Raw genomic sequence first — 15,627 nt, 5'->3', positions numbered from 1 at the left:
CTAGAGGGTTTGAGGTCATAAGCACTTGTAAAACAACTTTGGATTATTCTTGCAATGGCACAATTTTCTGTTCAGATATTTTTCGCTCTTGCAGCTTGCGACTTAGTCTATCTTAGTGGTTGACGTTACTGGAAAGTGTAGCTAGGGAGAAGAGAAGGCAAAATAGTCAGCATAACTGCAACAAATTCCAACATCCATTCTCCCATTGAGTCACTCAATTCTTCGATGTTCAAATTCCAAGGTGTTGGCCTATTTTTTTAAGATCTTGTTGTGTTCTCTAACATTTCGAATTTGGGGGTCCATCATGCAGAGGAAGACTTGTGAGAGTATTGTCATTATCTAGTGTCTTAAACAAAGGATGAAGCCATCATTAGGTGAGAGTTGTCAGATAATGCAACCGAATTTGTTGACCCTCTCAAGTAGCGGCTTAGAAAGTTGTAGCTGTGATGGCCATTGCTATGGTGAATGGAGAAGAAAAACCACGAGGAAGTTGGCCACCATTGATTATTGCAGATTTGAGGTACATGATAATGCCTCTTGGAAATTCTATGGCATGTTTATTTTGGTTGAAAAGATTAGTTAATTAATAAATTCTTGGAAATATTTCCATGGATTCTCATCAATAGAGATAATAAGTTATGGTAGTTTATTTTTTAAAAAGGAATATGTAGTTATGCTTAAATATAATAACCCATGTGCTTTCCTTTTGAAAATAATAAAAAGATCTCATGTACAGAGTTAATATACTTGTTATAGGTCTTTCTTTGAAAATAGGTAAATTTCTTGTGCTCATAGATAATAGCTATTATGATAGTTTTCTTAAGAAAAAGATGTGTGCTTATATGCGCATAAATAATATCTATTTTACTAAATTATCTTGAAAAATGACATCTATTTAATTTACAAGTTTCTTGAAAAAGAATATGCTTTTCTATGCATAAAAATAATAGTTATTGTATTAGTTTTTATTGAAAAAGAATATGTGTTTACATGCACAAAGATAATAGTTGTTGGGCTAGTTTCTTTTGGAAAAATAATATGTATTTACATGCACAAAAGTAATAGTTATTGTGCTAGTTTTCTTTTAAAAATATGGGTAGTTATGGTGGTTTTTCTTTTGGAAAAGAATGTGTTCTTGTGCGAAGGAAATAATAGTAGTTGTAGTGTTTATCTTTTGGAAAGATTTCCCTCTTCTTGTGCGAAGAGATAGTGATAATCATGGTGATTCTTTTAAATATTACCATGATAACCATGGTGATTCTTTTAAATATTATTGTATTCTTGCAGACATAGGTAAAATGTAACTATTCCCCTTCTTATAGCATGGGAGGTATGAATAGATGAGCATTCCTTGGTAATATTTATTTATTTCACCTTATGCAAGTGAGGTTTGGATGGATAGACATGTGTCATAGCCATACACTTGCATAGATAAATAGCCATGTTTTTGTAATTGTGTTCTTTTAATTAACGCATGTGTGGTGTCAATAAAGAAGCATGCCACATGAAAAGATGTTTGAAGCATAACTAGTAAAGGTTTATTATTTGGGTTTGATGAATATTTTATATAATCATGATGCTAAGCTACTGATAACAATTATTGCAGGAAAGAAACATGACTTATGCAAAGTATTAATTAATAGTGTCTAACCCATCCCTTGTATAACAACTGAAAAACGGATTATAGTTAACACTATGGCAGGTAATGAACTAATGGACCATGCAGAGTGAAGGGTTTTCAAATGTAAAAAATACACTACAGGTAACAACTGAGCCACATAAACACAGTGCTCGAGGAATTGTGGGGTAAATGATATCATGATTAATGTAATGACCTCTAGTTAGTTATGTTTGAATTAAAGATGAGATTTTTTTTATAATATTTTTAACAATGGACAAGGGATGCACTCCCTTGTTTCCATTGAGTGAGGGGTGAACACTCTCATGAAACATTTAATAAAATAAATGTTTGTTGGTTTTTCCCTTTGAGGCTTTTAGGATATATCGATGTCCATTATGTGTCTTCCTATTTTGTCATTTTGATGATATTTATACCTTGCATGATGTTTACACTTATATCATCAAATATGTGATTAACTAGCTTAAATAAATGAATAATTATAATGATTAAAGGCTACAATAGAAAGCTTTATGTTAGCATGCTACAACAATGGTTGTTTTGTTATGTGACGTGTTATTCCATTTCTAAATTTACTTTATGTAATGATGGTATCTAATGGTCAGTTAAGGAATATGAAATAAGTGATTGGAAATATTACATGTTAGTAAATCCTTCAAAAAATTTCTAATCCTATGTATTTTTACATGTGATCTACCGGGGGATGTTACAACTTTCCTCTAACTTTGCACTCAAAACAAGATTTGCATCTTAAGAGATTTGATCCCTTTCAGTGCTTGGTAGATCTAAAAATAAGATGAATATATACTAATATAAAATTAATTATTATAATATATAAAGTATATAAAACAACATAATTAATTCATCGTAGGCGTTCTTATTTCGACCCTGGGTGGATGGGGCATCATTGAATCTCTCTTCTTTTGAATTTTATTAAATGAATCAAATTTAACCTAGGGGAATATAGCTAGAATATGCTTTGTGTGAGTCTCACATCAACGATTGTGGCATGGGGGAGAGCGAAGCAGTGTATTTAATTTTGCAGCGGTGAAATGTCATTTGAGTTTATTTGAAATGAAGCTCTCTATCATTTGCTTCATCACCTTTGTCTCCCAACACTTCATTAATTAATAGAAACCTACGGGATTAACAGAAGGTTGTGGAATGGATTAAACCTGCGGGATTGAAATTTTGAGATGATCTTCCATTCTGTATATCCTTTCCTCTCCATCTCCATCATAAATAAAGTTATAACTTGTCTACAACCTGGTGCTTTGGATTATAAGAGCCTTCTTACATTCGCCCACCTAAATATTTTTGTAGTGGTCAAGTTAAAATTCCATGGCAGGTACTTCATATATGGTTGGTTTGATTTTGGGGCTCCCCATGAGTCCCAATGTTGATCAGCGAGGCGGAGTAGGAGCCTCAATCACTATTGTGCCATCTACCATATTTGGGGACAAAGTATCACCTTCTATGAAGAAGGGATTTCTTGCAGATAAATTAGTTAGGGATCATGGTAGAAGGAGATCAGATAAAAGAAAAAGAAGTGCAGAGGCATTCTTTGTGCTCACAAATGTTCCCAAGGAAATCTTGGTAAAATTTCGCCCATTGATGGTTTTTTTCCAACTGAAAAATTTAAGTGTATGAAACTTTTAAATGCATTAATCAAAACATGTTGTCTGAATGAATATTTGAATTTTGATGTGAGTTTGTTGAAGCTGGTTGAATTGAATTGTTCAAGCTTCCCTATAATAAGTGGATCTTTGTACTTTTCCTATGAGACTTTTCGTTTAGGATTGATTGCGAGGAGTGAAAGTTTCTAAGTTCTACTTTCCTAGGCACTCGAACTAGAATTTTCCTCCTTTGAAGGGCCCAACAAAGAGTTTTTACTAGATAATGAATATGAGTGTGTTTTAGAGAGTCAAGTCACTAAGAGTTGGGAATTAAATATTTAAGTGTTGGAAAGTGTGAAGAATTGGAGGACGAGTCCACATTTCAAGAACCGAAACTTCTAAACCATCCCCTGTTGCGAAAGATCTTCATGATTAGAGAGATCGAAGTGGCATTGTAGAATTAAGAATTTGGTCCCTCTTTTAAAATAACATTGATCATGTGGCAGTGTAGAATTAATCATTCAGTCTTTCTTTTAAAGTAATATTGATCATGTGGCATTATGGAATTAAGCATTTCGTCCCTCTTTAAAATAATACTGATCAAATTGCATATAGGAGATCGATATGACAATATTTCTACCTCAAACGCTGAGAGAGTAGCCTATTGACTGTGATTTTACTGCTTTACTATTTTCTTAAGTTGTCTCCATTATATATTAACACTAAATTTATCATCAATTGCACAACCTTATCTCGTTCTTTTAAAGAATTTAGCTCTTTCTAAAGTTGTCTCTATCGTAGATTAATACTAAATACTAAAGTTATCATCAATTGCATAGACTTATCAATTTTTTATTAAGAATCTATCTCTTTTTGAAGTTGTCTTTGTCATAGATTAGTACTAATATCATCAATTGCACAGACTTGTCAATTGTTTTAAGAATATAGATCTTTACCATAATCTTTTCTATTGTTTAAGGTTTTACTTTTTTCAGAATAGAGGAGGATATGAGTGTTTCTCATTTCCCTTTCCAGAATAAAGGCTAATATCAGTGTTTCTTTTCTTATATTGTTAAAATTTCTTAGTCAAACTTTTTGACAATTAAATGAAATGAAATTTTTAGTTTTGGGAAATATTTTCTCCCTCATAAAGTAATTTTTATCTATTAAAAAAGTGATAGAAATCTTGAAACTTTGTAGAAACTTGTATAACCTCCTCTTTTCTTTTTTTGTTTTCTTACCATTTTCAAAATTAAACATTAAAATTTTATTTCTAAGCTTAAAAAAAATTAACCATAAAATTATATTTACAAATTTTAACTTAATTTGAAATAATTTAAATCATTACATTCAAAAAAAATTAACTTACACAAAAGTGTTGATCACTCCTATTACATCACTCTACCACCTATAATAATTTTACTTTGCTCCTATCACACAACACAACCACTTAGAACCACAAAGTTATTAAGAAGTCATTACTATCTAAATTAATTGCCTCTACTTGTATACTATAAGCAAATCCTTTCTCCACGGAACACATAACAACTGAGTTCAGTTCAATTTTATTCCCGAAAAAAATTTATATTTTCCACACTTAACAACAACTTTGTTTAACGAAACGAGAGGGGTCTTAACAACAAAATTATATTTTCCACACTTAACAACAACTTTGTTCAATGAAAATAGAGGGGAGGGGTTTGTGTGGAAAATTATATTTTCCACTCTTAACAACACAATCAAGGTGCTTGAAAAGGTACCCACATATTTAATATTTTAATATTATATGCATGGTTGTCATGGTATAACAAGACTAGTTAGAGAATGAAACTTTAGACTTTTACTATTGAATGTGGAGCCTTAACCAAAACACAAACTAAGTTGTTAGTATCAAGGGGTACCTATTTCACCAAATTTATATAAATGTTTCATTGAATGAGTGAGGAGAAAGGGAGGTCTACTTTATGAAATTTAGTCAAATGTTTGTTTGATGAAAATGTTCCTACCAAAGGATATCTACCTTTCCCAAACTCTTAAGTTTTTTTTTAATTAAAATATCAAAATGATATGTTCCACTAAATTTATCTATCTACAAATAATAGTTAACATTATTCTTTCTTAGAAACTAGCTATTTAATTCTATTTTTTAAATATGAAAATGAAAGTTTAATTTATATATCAACCCTATGTAAACCTTGTGAATCTCAAGTAAACATGTATTCCTTTTCAATAGAAGAAAAAGTTTATAATATTCAAAACTAATTGCATAATCTAAAACAAATCTTGTAAACCTAAACTTTATTACCTATTTTTAATTATAATTTTTTTCCCTTTCTATAGATACACTATAAGATTTTTCCCTCATAGACCCATATGTTTCCCACCATCCTTTTAAGTGGATTATGTCCAATGTCACATTGTGACAAAGATTGTCTCAACATGAAAATCAACTATGGTAAACCATGGTAAATCATGGTCAACCATGGTCCAACGTCTCATTGTCAATAATATTGTCTCAAAATGAAAATCAAATATGGTCAACCATGGTCCAATGTCTCATTTTGACAAAGATTGTCTCAATATGAAAATCAACCATGGTCAGCCATGGTTAACCATGGTCAACCATGATCCAATGTTGCATTTTGATAAAGATTGTCTCAAAATGAAAATAAACCATGGACAACCATGGTCCAACTTTGCATTGTAGCAAAAATTGTCTCAATATGAAAATCAACCATGGTAAACCATGTTTATTTTAGGGTTTATAGTATTTATATTAGGGTTTATATTCCTATGGTTTTTAGTATTAATCCCTTGGGTTTATAATATCAATCTGTTGGGTATATTAATCTAAGGGTTCATATTCCCAAGGTGTAATATTATTCATGGGGTTTATAAAATCAATTTGTTGGGTTTATTAATGTAAGGGTTCATATTCCTAGGGTGTAATATTATTCATAGGGTTTATAATATTAATCCTTGGGTTTAATATAAATTCCTTGGGTTTATAATCATGGTTAAACCTAGTCCCACGTCACACTATGACAAGTATTTCCTTAATATGAAAATAAACCATGGACCAACATCACATTATGAAAAAAGTTGTGTCAATGTGAAAATTGATCATTCTCAACCATGGTCCATCATCATATTTCGACAAAGATTTTCTCAATATCAAAATGAATCATGGTTAACCATGGTCAACCATGTTTATTTTAGGGTTTATAATATTTATCTTAGGTTTTATATACCTTAGGGTTAGAAAATTAATCCCTTGGGTTTAATATTATTCCCTTAGGTTTATAATACCTTGGGATTTTAGAATTAATCCCTTGGGTTTATTAATCTATGGGTTCATATTTTTAGGGTATAATATCCTTCATAAGATTTATAATATTAATCCTAGGGTTTAATATAAATCCATTGGGTCTATAATGATGGTGAACCATGGTCCAATGTTACATTGTGACAAAGATTGTCTCAAAATGAAAATCAACCATGGTCAACCATGTTTATTTTAGGGTTTATAATTTAAATTTTAGTGTTTATATACCTTGGGTTTACAATATTAATCCCTTGGGTTTAATATTATTCCCTTGGGTTTATAATACCTTGGGGTTTTAGAATTAACCCCTTGGCTTTATTAATTTAAGGGTTGATATTGCTAGGGTATAATATTATTCATAAGGTTTATAATATCAATGCTAGTGTTTAACATAAATCCCCTGGGTTTATAATGATGGTCAACCATGGTTCAATGTCACATCATGACAAAGATTGTCTCAATATGAAGATCAACCATGCTCAACCATGCTCAACCATGGTCCAACATCTCATTATGACAAAGATTGTCTCAGAATGAAAATCAACCATGGTCCAACTTCGTATTGTGACAAAGATTGTCTCAATATGAAAATCAACCATGGTCAACAATGGTGCAATGTCACATTGTGAAAAATATTGTCTCAATATGAAAATTATTTATGGTCAAACATGGTCCAATGTTGCATTGTGAGAAAGATTATCTTAATATGAAAATCAACCATGGTAAACCATGCTTATTTTAGGGTTAATAATATTATCTTAGGGTTTATATACCTAGGATTTATAATATTAATCCCTTGGGTTTACAATATCAATATGTTGGGATCTATTAATCTAAGGGTTCATATTACCAAGGTGTAATATTATTCGTAGGGTTTATAATATCAATCTGTTGGGTTTATTAATGTAAGGGTTCATATTCTTAGGGTGTAATATTATTCATAGGGCTTATAATATTAATCTTTGTGTTTAATATAAATCCCTTTGGGTTTATAATCATGGTCAACCATGGTCCTACATCACATTGTGACAAATATTTTCTCAATATGAAAATCAACCATAGACCAACATAGTATTGTGAAAAAGATTTCCCGATGTGAATATCAATCATGCTCAGGCATGGTCAACCATGGTCCAATGTCACATTTCGACAAAGATTTTCTCATTATGAAAATGAACCATGGCCAACAATGTTTATTTCAAGGTTTATAATATTTATCTTAGGGTTTATATACCTTGGGTTTACAATATTAATCCCTTAGGTTTATAATACCTTGGGGTTTTAGAATTAATCCATTGGGTTTATAATACCTTGGGGTTTTAGAATTAATCCATTGGGTTTAGTAATCTAAGGGCTCATATTCGTCAAGTATAATATTATTCATAAGGTTTATAATATTATTCATAAGGTTTATAATATTAATCCTAGGGTTTAATATATATCCCTTGGGATTATAATGATGGTGAACCATGGTTCAATGTCACATTCTGATAAAGATTGTCTCAAAATAAAAATAAATCATGGTCAAACATGGTCCAATGTCGCATTGTTATAAAGATTGTTTCAAAATGAAAATTAACGATGGTCAACAATGATCCAACTTCACTTTGTGAAAAATATTTTCTGAATATGAAAATCAATCATGGTCAACCATGGTCCAATGTCACATTGTGACAAAGCTTATCTCAATATGAAAATCAACCATGTTCAACCATGGTTAACCATGGTCCAATGTCACATTGTGACAAATATTCTCTTGATATGAAAATCAATCATGCTCAGCTATGGTCAACCATGGTCCAACGTTGCATTGTGACAAAGATTGTCTCAATATGAAAATGCACCATGCTCAACCATGGTCAACTGTGTTTATTTTAGGGTTTATAATATTTATCTTAGGGTTTATATACCTTGGGTTTATAATATTAATCCTTTGGGTTTAATATTATTCCATTGGGTTTATAATACCTTGGGGTTTTAGAATTAATCCCCTAGGGTTATAATATCAATCGCTTGGGTTTATAATATCAATCCCTTGGGTTTATTAATCTAATGGGCTCATATTCCTAAGGTTTATTATATTAATCTTTGGGTTTAATATAAATCCCTTGGGTTTATAATCATGGTCAACCATGGTCCTACGTCACATTGTGACAAATATTTTCTTGATATGAAAATCAACTATGGTCCAACATCACATTGTGGCAACTATTGTCTCGATATGAAAATCAATCATGCTCAACCATGGTCCAATGTCACATTTCAACAAAGATTTTCTTAATATGAAAATGGACCATGGTCAATGATGGGCAATCATGTTTTTTTTAAGGTTTAAACTATTTATCTTAGGGTTTATATACCTTGGGTTTACAATATTAATCCCTTAGGTTTATAGTACCTTAGGGTTTTAGAATTAATCCCTTTGCTTTATTAATCTAAGGGTTCATACTAGGGTATAATATTGTTCATAAGGTTTATAATATTAATGCTATGATTCAATATAAATGTCTTGGTTTTATAATGATGGTCAACCATGGCCTAATGTCACATTGTGACAAAGATTGTCTCAATATGAAAATCAACCATGCTCAACCATGGTCCAACGTCTCATTGTGACAAAGATTGTCTCAAAATGAAAATCAACCATGGTCCAACATCACATTGTTACAAAGATTGTCTCAATATCAAAATCAACCATGGTTAGCCATGGTCAACCATGGTCCAATGTTGCATTGTGACAAAGATTGTCTCAATATGAAAATCAATCATGGTCGCATGTTGCATTGTGAAAGAGATCATCTCAATATAAAAATAAACCATGGTAAACCATGTTTATTTTAGGGTTTATAGTATTTATCTTTGGGTTTATATACCTAGTGTTTATAATATTAATCCCTTGGGTTTAATATTATTCCCTTGGGTTTTTAGTATTAATTCCTTGGTTTATTATTCCCTTGGGTTTATAATATCAATATGTTGGGTTTATTAATCTAAGGATTTATATTCCTATGGTATAATATTATTCATAGGGTTTATAATATAAATCCTTGGGTTTAATATAAATCCCTTGGGTTTATAATCATGGTCAACCATGATCCAACATCAGACTGTGATAAAAATTTTCTCAATATGAAATTAACCATGGTCCAACGTCGCATTGTTACAAATATTGCCTCAATATGAAAATGAACCATGCTCAACCATGCTTATTTTAGTGTTTATAATATTTATCTTAGGGTTTTTATACCTTGGGTTTATAATATCTTGGGGTTTTAGAATTAATCCCTTGGTTTTATTATTCCCCCCAATTTATAATATCAATCCCTTAGGTTTATTAATTTAAGGGTTCATATTCTTAGGGTATAATATTATTCACAAGGTTTATAATATTAATCAGGAGGTTTCGTATGAACCCACTGGGTTTATAATGACGGTCATCTATGGTTAATCATGGTCCAATTTCACATTGTGGCTAAGATTGTCTCAATGTGAAAATCAACCATGGTAAGCTATAGTGAACCATGTTTATTTTAGGGTTTATAATATTTATCTTAGGGTTTATATACCTTAGGTTTATAATAGTAATCCATTGGATTTATTATTCCATTAATATTAATTTATTAATTTATTATATTAATATAACTTAATTTATATTAATATAATTAATATAAATTATTATTGATATTAATATTAATATTCATTATAATATTTATGTTTTAATATTATTATTATTTTTATTATTGTATATTTATCAATATGCATATTAATATTATTATTAATTAGATCTATATTATTAATTTTTATGACATTTTCAATCACATTTACTAATGTGGTTGTGCTAGTATATATTAAGTTGATGTTTACAAAGTATATCAATCACATTTATTAATATGCTTACGTTAATTAAATATTGTTATTACATTTAATTTATTATTGTTTTAAAAAATATTTTTTTATATTATTAATTATTTTTTTATATTGTTGATTAGAATAATTATGCAAGATATAGAAAACATTCAACTTTCGAAATGTATATTCTACTTATTTTTATAGACAAACAAAAAATTTAAAACGAAAAGTATAGGATTAAGTTAAATAAATGGTAAATAAAATGAATAAATGATAGATATTTTAAATGTAGATTTAATTATTCATAATTTCTGAGAAAGAAAAATCATTGATTCAAATTATGAATACCTTTTTTAAGAAAAAATAATAATTAGTCTTTAAAAAAACTAAAATGAACAATTTAATTTAATTTAATTAAATTTTAAAAATAAAATAATATTAAATTAAACGTAATCCATGATGTGAAGAGGAAATCAATTATAAACATCAATGAAAAAATTTCAAAGAGGTGATAGATGAATAAAACCCATTAAAAGAAATAAGAAGTTTTAATATTATCATTTATTATAATATTAATTATGTTATAATATAATTAAATTGTGGGGTGAAGGAAGTATGTTATTATGTTATATAATAGGGTACATAATGAATAATTAATTTAAGGAAGCAAATTTATTAAGATTCCGTTTGGTAATCTTTAATGTTCTTAGCTTTCTTATTAGCGAGGCGATTAACCCCAAACTTAATGTCTTTTAAAGAGAAAACTTCTTTCGTTGTGAGAAGGTTTTCCAAATTATCCATGACATTTGGAGATTCATAAAGCTTTTTAAGATAGGAATTCCAATCGTGAAGAGCAATTTTATTATTATCTTTAGTCTTCCTAGTTAGAATCTGCCTCCAAAATTTCTTAGGAGCTACTTTAGAGAGGTGTAGGAGATTCTCTTGTCTTTGACGAATGTACTGCCTCTTTTTCCTTTTATTTAGGGCTTTGTATATTTTTATCTTATCTATTTTAAGAGATTCATCAACAGCTTCCTTAATTGCTCTCCTTGCACTTTTACAATCTTTGTCATACCATGGATTGGTTTTGCTATTTCTTTTGAAATATTATTAATATTTTCTTATTATTATTATACTAATTATTATTAATATAATCAAAATATTTATATTAAATAATGAATATTAATGATATTAAAATGAACGTTATTTTATTAGTGAAATATGCAATAAAATGATTTAAAATTAAAAATAATTAAGGGAAAAATGCTTACTCTTATGATAAATTGTTACTATTATCTTAAAGCATGAAAATTATATTATGGAAATATTATATTAATATTAATAATATATTATATTAATTTTATTATTTTAATATTAATATATTTGTTATTATTACAATAATATTAATAATTTATTATTACTATTAAAAAGTAGAAGGTTAATTATATTGTTATAAAATTATTATTATTAAAAAGTAAAAGGTTAATTATATTGTTATACTTTAAATATTATTAATATTCAATGATGAGGATATATCATTATTTTATTAAAATTATGAATTATATTAAAATTATTTTCATATTATTATATGAATATTGGCGTATTATATTTTTAAATTAAAATAAAAAAGAAGAAATTATATTAATTATATTAAAATTATTTTGTTACTATTATCCTAATATTTATTATTATCTTATAATTATAAAATGATGAAATTATTGAAATTAAGAGGAACTTAAGAAGTCTGAGATAAAGAAGGGTAGACAAAGTTTAAAATGGTGACAAGAAAGATTGAAAAGGTGACAAGTAATGAAAAGAGGAGAGAGAAGGAAAGGGATAAGGATTCAAACTGGGAACAATTGAAAAAGCAAAAAAAATTGTGGGCAGGGTGGGAGAGTTAATGTGAGGTGTTTACAAGAGAAATGAGGGATATCAAGTTTTCACAAGTGACTTAACCTGTATCCATTCTTGTGATTTAAATTGCTAGGTTTTTTTTGCAATGATGGTACAAAGGAGATGACAATAAAATTTTAAATTTGTCAAAATTAATGAGGTGTTTGTATTTGTGTGAATTCTTGACAATAGTTGATTTTGATACAAGGGAAATGTGTTATTTTTTTATTTAACATGGATTTGATATTAAAAAAAAACATAATACTTCAGTGCTACCATAAATAATGTGTTTAAATATCCATTTAAAATAAAATATTTGTCATATCTATATATATATATAGTCATTCCATACGTCAAATTGGTGTATGAGATCCTCTTATGTGTGGGACAAGGGACCCATCTCTATGTAATAATTTGATTGCTAAAATATGAAGAAATGTAATATATTTTGTATTAGCTCACTTAGTTGAAAGCTTATTTATATCCTAGGTTAGTAACTTGAGTTATTGGGAACACAATTTATTCTCCCATCCACTAGGGTTTAATTCAAAGGAACATGTTTAGCTCATTGTAATAAGGCTAGAAGTGTATATGCCCCCATCCAGATCTCCTTGATGGTGTGAAGGGAAAAAAACAAGAAAAATGGCAACAGGAAAATTAAAACAAGTATAAAGGAAGAGAGAACAACAATGCAAGGGAGATCTTGATAATAAGGAAAACATTGTTGAATAAGGAGAAACATTGGTCATTACTTAGCTTTTTGAGACATGGAATGTGTGAGAAGACCAAATTAGCTTTAGAGTTTCCCACCTTCCATGGCACAAACAACATGAGATAGATGAAATTCCATCCATTAATGGCCTTCATCTTAGGTTGCTAAGAAAAGTGTCAAGGAAAGAATGTAAATGGCCAAATAAAATCCAAACAAAGAACAAGCGGAATGCTAGGAGAAATATTGAAGTAAGAAACAAGGAAGAGGGAATGACCACCTTAGGTAGGGCTTGGTAAGAATATAAAAAAATGGAATAATGAGAACCATTAGTCACCACTTAACTTTATGAGATGACTTTGGAGCCAAAATTTGTAATCCCACTCGCAAAAAAGAGACACATGAGGAGGCCAAATTAATTTTGGGGTTTTCCACCTTCCTTGGTAGGAATGGCATGTATTAAATGAAACACCATCCATCAATGTACCAAAAACTTGGGTTTTCCAAGAAAAATGCCAAGGAAACAATGACTACACCTAAATGAAATGTCAAAGAGAGAACAAAGGAAACAACAAGAGGGGGCACAAATAAAGTAGAAAGGAAGAGGGGAAAAACACACTAAGGAGAGCTATGTAAGAAGGAAAAAATGTTGTCTAATAAGAATCATTGGTCACCAATTAAATTTTTTGAGACAACTTAGGAGCCAAATTGTTAAGCCTACTCATAGACAAAAAATATGTGAGGAGACCAAATGAATTTTTGGGTTTCCCACCTTCATTAGCACAAGTAGCATGGAGTACATGGGACACCATCTATTAATGTACTAAAAACTTTGGAGTGCCAAAAACAGTGCTAAGGCAAGAAAGACGATGCCCAAATGAAATGCTAAGCAAAGAATATTCCAAACAGCAAGAGGAAGACTAAAGTGAGTAGAAACAAAGAGGGAATGAACAAACAAGGGAGACATAAGTAAGAAGAAAAATATTTTTGAAAAAGGAAAAGAATTTATCATCACTTAACTGTTTAAAGGTGATTTGTGAGTAAAAATTGACAAACTTTCCCATGCATAAAAAAGATGTGAGGAGGCCAAATGAATTTTTGATATCCCACCTTCCTTGGGATAATTTGGAAGGATTAAATCAAATTTCATTCTTCCATGTATCGAAAAATTAGGTTTTCCAAGAAGAGTGGCAAGATAATAAAGAAAATTGTCAATCAAAACTCTAGGAAAAGAAGTAGTGAAATGGCAAGAGGGAGATTGAAATCTCATTAAGAAAGAAGGAGTGGTACAGAAGGGAGATCTTAATAAGAAGAAAAAAAAAATCATATAATAAGGAGAAGCATTATTCGGGTGCCACTTAAAATTTTGAGATGACTTGGGAGATAAATTTAGTAATCTTACCCACAAGAAGAAACATGTGAGGAGAAGAAATGAATTTCAAGGTTTCCCACCTTTTCTGTCAAAAATTACATAGAGGAAATGAAACACCATCCATGAGCATACTAAAAAATTTGGGTCATCAACAAAGGTATTAAGGAAATAAGGCATATGCCCAAATGAAATGCTAGGAAAAAACCAAGAGTAATGTTAAGAGGAATTCTACTGAAATAGGAAACAAGGAAGAGGGAATGACCACACAAGGGAAAGTGTGATATTAAATAAATAACCAAGAGTAATGTTAAGAGGAATTCTATTGAAATAGGAAACAAGGAAGAGGGAATGACCACACAAGGGAAAGTGTGATATTAAATAAATAAATAAATATTGATGAATAAGGAAAAGTGTTGGTCACCACTTAATGTTTTTGAGATTACTTGGGAGCCAAAACAAACAAGCGTAAACATACAAATAAAATATGTAATGAGGCCAAAGAGTTTCCCACCTTCCTTGGCATGAACGTAATGAAGTAAATAAAATTTTATACTTCAACATACTAAAAGCTTGATATTACCAAGAAAAGTGGCAAGGAAGGAAGGGATATTTTAAAATGAAACTCTAGGAAAAGAAAAAATGAAATGAAAAGAAGAAGACTAAAGTGAGAAGTGGTAAAGAGGGCATGACCACATAAGGTAAAGATGGGTAAGAAGGAAAAAATTATTATTGAATTAGGAGAAGCATTTGTCACCACTTAATTTTTTTGAGACAACTTGTGATGCAAAACTACCAAGCCTACCCACATACATGAAACATTTGAGGAGACCAATTTTTTTTTGGGTTTCCCAACTTAATTGGTACAAGTGGAAAGTAATAAACAAAATCCCATCCTTTCATGTCCTAATAACTTATGTCTACAAGAAACGTGGAAAGGAAAGAAGGCATATACCCTCGATAAATAGGTGGCGTAGGTTCCCGCACATTGTTCTCTTGTTCAATGTCTTGATTAAAGTGTCTTAATAATATAAATCAATTAGTGTTGTTTCAATGAATATAATGTATTATATTTGTCCTTTATCTTCCAAGAAAAGTGTCATTTTTTGTGAACAATAGTGATAAACAAGTTAATTCTTGGGTTTTTCTTAAGTTTAATTAATGGCTAGGTAAGGTGGTTGTTTTCAAAATTTCATTCCATCTCTACTCAATAACATGTGTGTTGTA

This window comes from Pinus tabuliformis, chromosome 6 (assembly GCF_031772625.1).
Source record: "Pinus tabuliformis cultivar Carrire ecotype Pingquan chromosome 6, CPIR1, whole genome shotgun sequence".
In the NCBI taxonomy this organism is placed as follows: domain Eukaryota; kingdom Viridiplantae; phylum Streptophyta; class Pinopsida; order Pinales; family Pinaceae; genus Pinus; species Pinus tabuliformis.
This window is presented reverse-complemented; position numbering follows the sequence as displayed.